The following is a 7,500-nucleotide window of genomic DNA, read 5'->3' on the forward strand; positions in this document are numbered from 1 at the left end:
CAAACATCATCTCACCGCAGTTAACCATCGCCTAAACTTCGTCGACCCAGACAAAGGAGCCCACATCAGGGCATTGAAAAGACATGATGGGGAGTGAAACGAAGTATGCCTCGTACGGGAACATCCATGGATCCCTACCAAAGCTATTTACTTGGAAGTATCATTGTTGAGCACATTGTCGATCTCTACAAAGAGCGATAAATCCCAAAATCCGTCTAAATGCACCGTTCGTGATCCTAAATACAGGAAAGGAAGAAAATATACACTTTGCAGTGTCTAGGCGAATTTTTAAGCAGACAGGAAGAACAATTTCACGATAAAAAGAGCAGGTAGCCATTAAATTTCTTATGACAGTACTTTTATTTGGTTTGTTTGTTATGTTTGCGAATCTGAACCCTATTACAACGATTGCTTGAACCTCCACTTCTTGCGCTTATTCTAAAACTGAAAAATGGGTAAAATTGCAGGAAAAGTGCCGAAATTGCAGGAAAAACTGTCCGATTTTCCGTATTTCAGACAGAAGTTCGACCGACTTTTTTTAAGTCCATGTAGACTTAGGAAACAAACATCTAAAAAGAAAGAACAAAGCGCCACAATCCCAAAGGACGTCTACTGTTATCGCTATTGTTTTCTTGAAACAAAGGAGTGTATGCATAATGAAGTAGGGACCTGTGCGGAAATCTTGCCAATAGATGTAGTAGGTAAATTCTATGTGGATTTTTATTCGTGTTTTTTTTTCCTTTTAGTGAGTGCTATGTAAAGAATATTTTACCCGAAGGCATAGTAAATTATATACAGCAGGCCTTTGCTTTTACATAGGAAATAGATACCAGTATGTAGAGTCTATGTAAATTTTTACTCCTGGTTTATTTTAGTTGGAATGGTGCTGTACATTTCCAAAGCATAGACAATAGATAGCAGTATATATAGTCTATGTAAGGTTTTTTCATGTTTGTTGTTTAGTAAGTGCTATGTAAAAACTATTTTACCCCAAGACAGTAGTAAATATATAGCAAGCCTTTACTTCAACATAGGAAATAGATAGCAGTATGTAAAGTATATGGAAATGTTACACTCTAGGCTTCGGTTGTTCAAAAGGTGGATAGCACTATCCACCGGATAAATCACTATCCAGCGGATAAACACTAGCAAAACCAATTGAGTTATCCAACTTGGATATTGATTTATCCAGTGGATAGTTGTATCCACCCTTCGAACAACTGGGGCCTGGTTGTTTATGTTGGTGCAATATGCAAAAACTATTTCATCCCAATACATAGCAAATGCATAGGAAGCCATAGGAAATAGATAGCAGTATGTAAAAGCAATGTAAACTTTTCTTCATTTGATGTGCTATGTGAAAACTATGCTTTACAATCACATACCAAAAGCATAGTATGCATTTACTATGTAACAACTTCGTAAATTTGAGATCGCTTGCTTGGGGCATTACATTACATTCTCTTTGCTTAAAATCAACGATCGATAACGTTTATTATCAGCGGGTAAAGAGAGCTTCAGGTTTTAACTTTTAAGTCAAGGGTAGCATGTTCAAGTCGATTGTGAGGAGAGCCGTTTTGTAAATGATCGCAGCAGATTATTCCTTGATCCTTTGTCAGGAAAGTGACGGGAACTGTGTGCATATTTCGTCAACAGAACTACTCGCACTTGATATCCGACTCGCTTTTTCGACGCATGTACAACACACAAGTGCGCTTTGCTTGTCTAATTTATTTCTCGAGAGATCAGTCAAGAATCAAGCTCATTTTTTTTCTCGACTCGAAACTCGAAAGACTCAACTCGCGAGTTGCGAATCTTGACTCGAGACTCGATTCTCGAAATTTTCAAGGATCGAGAATCGAGTGTCGAGTCGAGTTTCGCGACTTGGGAGTGACTGTCAACTTACCTTTGAGCGGTACTGTATGTGACCTTTAAATAGTATTGCAATAGTAATGGCATATGCTTTACACAGACTGAACTATGTAATGTAGCAAGTGACATAGTTATTACATAGCAAGTAAGGAGTAGGAAATAGCCTATATATAGCTCAACATAGTTATGTGATAAACTTTACATAGCATTTACATATGTCTGGTTCTACAAGGGACATTGGCAGGATATTTAAACTTTAGTTACAGAGAAGGAGTCATAAGGGTCAAGTTTTTGTGCAACAACAACAACAACAACAAATGCTTCATTTTTGCAAAATACCATAAGCAATTCAACTTTCTTGGGGATGTTCTCCCATTTCTGAAATTCTGTACATGTACTTCAAAAATGTGTCGCCGAGTCCCCACGTCCCAGCATCCCCATGTCCCCACGTCCCCATGTCCCCATGTCCCCTGTCCCCACGTCCCCTGTCCCACTTTTCGACACAGCCTGATTCTCCCGAGGGTAAGCTTTGTAGTCACGCAAATGGCTTCGGAGTTGCTGGTATTTTTCCAGCTGATTTTGTTTCATGCACACTTTTACACGCAAAGCCACGTTTTATGCATTGAAATGTCACTGGCAACGCAGACAATGTTTCCATGACTATGTTTCCATGATCAAATTTAACGCCACTGTTATTTCACACAACAACCCACAAGGTGTCAAAGCAGTTTACGCGGAATTCTCGCTCCTTACTTTAAACACTATGTCATTATTTCGCCAGCAATATATGCTCCTTGGCCACGTTGTTTTCTGATTAATTGATAACCGGTAAGCTTCAATAAAACAAAAGGGTACTTTTAAGAAACAAATGAAATGGAAAATACTCTAATTATTACTCAATGCATTCTCTACTGAAATAATTTGCTGTGACAGTAATAATATTATTATGTTTGAAAACTGTTGACAGATGTAGCACAGGTTGGCGTTTCAAATACAAATAAACACCTTTTCCTTCGTTTCAAACACGTTGGGTTTCAAACAGTTTCAAACGTGTTTCAAACGCATTTCAAACACAAACATACTCGAAACGCTTTTTGGTTAAGCATCCTTTTCATCTGGACGGTCACTTATGATTATTAATTTTTGTCTTTGTTACATCTTTTCAGGGATTAAAAGGACGAATGTATGGTTTTGAGCTTCACATCCAAGACAAACTGTACAGTTTGGTTGCTGACAGCCAGTCTGAAATGGACTCATGGATAACAGCATTGTGTAAAGTTACGGGAATTGATATGGACACCAGTGCAAGGACTTCACATTTCAGTGTGATTGGCAAATTAAAAGGGCCAAAACTCCATCAGTCTTTGCGAGAAAGTCTTAAGGGTAGTAAGCATCCAGAACTTCTTGAATTTTCCAAAGAAACAGAGGTGTTGAATGCAAAGAGAAGGAAGGATGGAAGAAAGAAACTCTTTTCTCTTGTCCATGACTTGGATAATAATGGTACCTGTGTAAATTATGATGATGCTAGGATTGACGCAGAAGTGTTTTGGGAACATTTTGGTATGCGTGTGGCGGTGGAATGTGAGGATCTCAAGTTTCGTTTGTTGAGAACTGTAGCCAATGGAAATGAAGTTAACATTGAACCATTTTTTATTTCTATTTCTTTGTTTGATGCCAAAAAGGGAATAAAACTTTCTGAGGATTTTCACTGTGATCTCAATGATGGATCTACAATAGACATGCTTCGAGGATCAGACCTGATTGAGAATGGTCACACAAATGGCAATGTTAACCACAGTGAGTGTGGAGTACTGCTGTCCCAGGAAGGTAATAAATTAAAATAAAATGGGGGATCAGGAAATAAGAATTCAAGACACCCTAGCATAATAATTATTATTAGGGCATGCATAGAGAGCCATTAAAGTTAATAGTTGCTGCACTGCAGCTACAGCTGTACCAACTGATTTCGAGAACAGGTGGAGGACTTCTTGTGCATATTTACAGGGTGTACATGTGTGTTGCCCCTGCTCTCACTTGTTCGAAATCAGACAGAATAATGCAGCTCATGTTGATTTCTTGTATGTTGCTTGCATCGTAAACGTTAATTTGCACTTGTATGTACAATGCGTTCATGTAAGCCTAGTTTTCATATGTCGGGAAAATCCCAGACGATCTGGAATTTCACAGTCCCAGATCTTGCTGACATATCGGAAAATCGCCAGATGCTTGTACTAGATTCTCCCGATAGTGACTTTGGCGGAAAATGGAAAGTGCGCCAATAATTGGATTGGTATGGAGCTAAGAACCATCGCCGACGTCCCTGAAAGTACAAATTTGAGTATTCATATGTCGGGAATGATTGCCAACGATCTCAAAAATCTGGGGCACGTACATGTAGGGAAAATAGAAATGCTTTCTATTTTCTCATTTCGTCCCCAACCATCCCAGATTATCAGGGTGTCTGCGATTTATGGTTTTCATTAGTCGGCAAAATCGGGGATGCTTGGGAAACTGCGAAATCCCCAATCGTCTGAGATTTTCCCGACATATGAAAGCTACGCTTAAATGTTGTGCCTACATGTAAATTTATGGACCAGTGCTTGTCTTACTGGAAATTGGGCTTTTTAACCCATTCATCCCTGAAGCATCTCCCATTGACAACTAAAATTAATCGTCTGGCTTAAGGCAGAGTAAAATCTGCATTTGTCTTGACAACTCAAACAATGAAACTTCAAGAGTCTGTAAATTTACCAAGTTGAACACAATATAGCAGCATCTAACGTGATCAAACAAAAATTAATGAGGTGTTTCTGTGTTATTGATATTTGATTAGGCAATATTCTCCATAACTGATCCCAACCAAGAGGTTTATTTGGTGGTCAGAATAGAGAAAGTCTTACAGGGCAGTATCGGTTCCTGTGTTGAAGCATACCTCAAGTCTGGAGACACCAAAAAAGCTTCACAGAAAGCACACAAACTAGCTGAAATCTGCTGCAAGAGCCTTGGACAGTATGGCATGCCATTCGGATGGACTGCGAGGTGAGTCTATATCTACATAGATCTATGTTAATTTTATTAAGTTGGTAAAATTCATTACAGACATCACACCAACTCTGAAGTACAATGTAGGTGGCTCTTTAGTTAATTAGAACATCATGCAAACTTACTAGTGCAGGAAGTTGTGGGTTGTCAACTCTAGGCAAACCGACCCTTGTTGTCTCTAAATAACTGATGAGAAATAACTTCATTTTGTTATCACAACCAAAAATAGCCAGATCTTCTCGTCCTTTTGGTTAATGGGGTTAGCTAATAATTTTTTATACACAAATTGAGTTGAATCAACTATTGGGTGACATGATCATCAGAAGTCAGGTCATACAACTTTACAATGTACAACTGTATTTTAGTCAATTGCCTTATCAATGAAGCATATAACATTACTGTATTAATTTTTAGCGCTACTTATGACCAGAAGGTATACGTTGGCACTGTTCAAGGTTTTTGTTCTGTTTTTGTTTTGTAAGATGGATTGTCAACGGCATTAAACATTATAACCTGACTCAGCTTGTGTATTTTGGACATAGATGAAGGCTGGATAGAGGGTTGTCCAATATTTTAAGGAGCAAGGGTGGCACAGTCAGTTAGTGCGCGGCCTTGGTGCATGAGGTCCTGAGTTCGATTTCCGGATCTCACATCCTTGTTTCGACTTCTTTCCTTTCAGTGTAGCCTAAGTAGCTTTAACCCTTTCAGCCCCGATAGTGCCAAATGGCACTTATAGATTTTACTCTGTCTAACGCCAGACGATTTTACTCGTCAATGGGGAACCCCTCGGGGCTTAAAGGGTTAAGCTAACAGCGTGAAAAAACTATGTCCCCGTTTAACCCTTTCAGCCCCGATAGTGCCAAATGGCACTTATAGATTTTACTCTGTCTAACGCCAGACGATTTTACTCGTCAATGGGGAACCCCTCGGGGCTTAAAGGGTTAAGCTAACAGCGTGAAAAAACTATGTCCCCGTTTAACCCTTTCAGCCCCGATAGTGCCAAATGGCACTTATAGATTTTACTCTGTCTAACGCCAGACGATTTTACTCGTCAGTGGGGAACCCCTCGGGGCTTAAAGGGTTAAATACCCTTAAAACCGAGCACTGATGGAAAGAGGGGGGTGAAATGAGTGCACCGTCGGCTTCCTGGGAGAGTACTCTCTAGAGAGTAAAGGAACTTCCGACGTTAAATAACATGTACCTTTACTTTTACCTTACGTGTATGCACAAACTGAGTCATATCGGATAAGGAACTTTTCTTTTGAACGGGAAAGGGATTTTAGGAAGAAGAAGTGAATTTTCAATTCAGTGTCTCAACCTTTTTGCCACTGCTTGCAGCTACCAAATTTGCCCTCTGTTGTTTTGATTAGTATTTGAGTCATGTTATGTCCCATTTTGCTATCCTGAGTATTTTCAAATGTTCTCAGGGTTAACATACACTAACAAGGATGGAATTAACCATTAAGTTTTGGTTTTGAATTGCATTCTCACCTAAAGTTCAATTTTCTATCCAAAGAAAGGAAAATGATGGGCACTTATTTTGCTTAAGTATGTGTCCCTTTAAATAATCGAGTTTATTGCTGCTTTTTGTTGAAAACCTACTAGAAGGGCGTGGTCCCTGACTTCAGTATTGTTAAAATGCATAAAATTTTCATGTTTTTTTGTTTTGCTTTCTCTTTTTAGACCATTGTTCAATACTGAGGGGGAACTGGACAGCAGTGAGATTTCATCAATTTACAAACAGGTTGGCAGTCTTTTTGTTGTTGTTGTTGTTTGAATGAACACCTTTATTCCTCTATTCACTTCTTTCAGAATATGCATGAACAGCTGTAACCGAAAAACTTCTGTTGAGCAACTGCTATCTTGCCAACACAAGTTGCTCCTTTTCTTGCACTTAAAGTGCCTCTGTGACCAAAATATCAATTCTTATTTTTCATTGGATTTCAAAACTACCGGTATGTTAACTAAGCACTAAGCGACCAAACGTTTAAGCCTTGATTTCAAAAAGACACCTGATTATTTTAACTGGAATTTTGCTATTTAATGGTCTGTCATTACAAATTTAAGTTCTTGAGAGAGCTGTATCGAGGAGAAAAATGACATCAAAGGCTCTCTAGTTTAATAATGCAATGCGTGTGTATGCCAGAGAACTAAAATGCAACACGGGAGTTTTGGACTTTCAGACTTTTAAACTTGCGTTTTGCATGTATACGATAAGCTGCATTCGCACGCTGAAATTTTAAGCTACAGAGTGAGCCTTTGACTTTTTCCTCGATCCAACCCTCTGATGTCCAATTGGTCAGTTTTGAACACGGGTAATGGTGGAAATTGAAATCCAAAACTTATGCTCAAAGTAAATGGCCATAGTAATTGTTCAGATTCTCTCATGGACAGAGGATGAAGCGGCTTTGAATGTATTTTAGGGTTCCTTTGATCCTTAAATTTAGGCTTTTTTGTTTTGCAGGACAGGGAAAAGCTTAGCGATGATGAAATGATTAAACTGCTGACAAATTACAGTGTCACGTAAGTTTGGAGCATGCAGTTGTGGCCAGAAATTAATGACAGAAACAATAATTGTCAAAATGA

General features: G+C 38.8%; 1 pseudogene; it reads left to right on the top strand.

The window, feature by feature from the left end:
* Positions 1–3,038: 3,038 nt before the first annotated feature.
* The window catches only part of LOC137981515 (dedicator of cytokinesis protein 9-like), a 75,180-nt pseudogene continuing 70,718 nt past the window's right edge, over positions 3,039–7,500 (top strand).

This window comes from Montipora foliosa, chromosome 13, assembly GCF_036669935.1.
Source record: "Montipora foliosa isolate CH-2021 chromosome 13, ASM3666993v2, whole genome shotgun sequence".
Taxonomy (NCBI): domain Eukaryota; kingdom Metazoa; phylum Cnidaria; class Anthozoa; order Scleractinia; family Acroporidae; genus Montipora; species Montipora foliosa.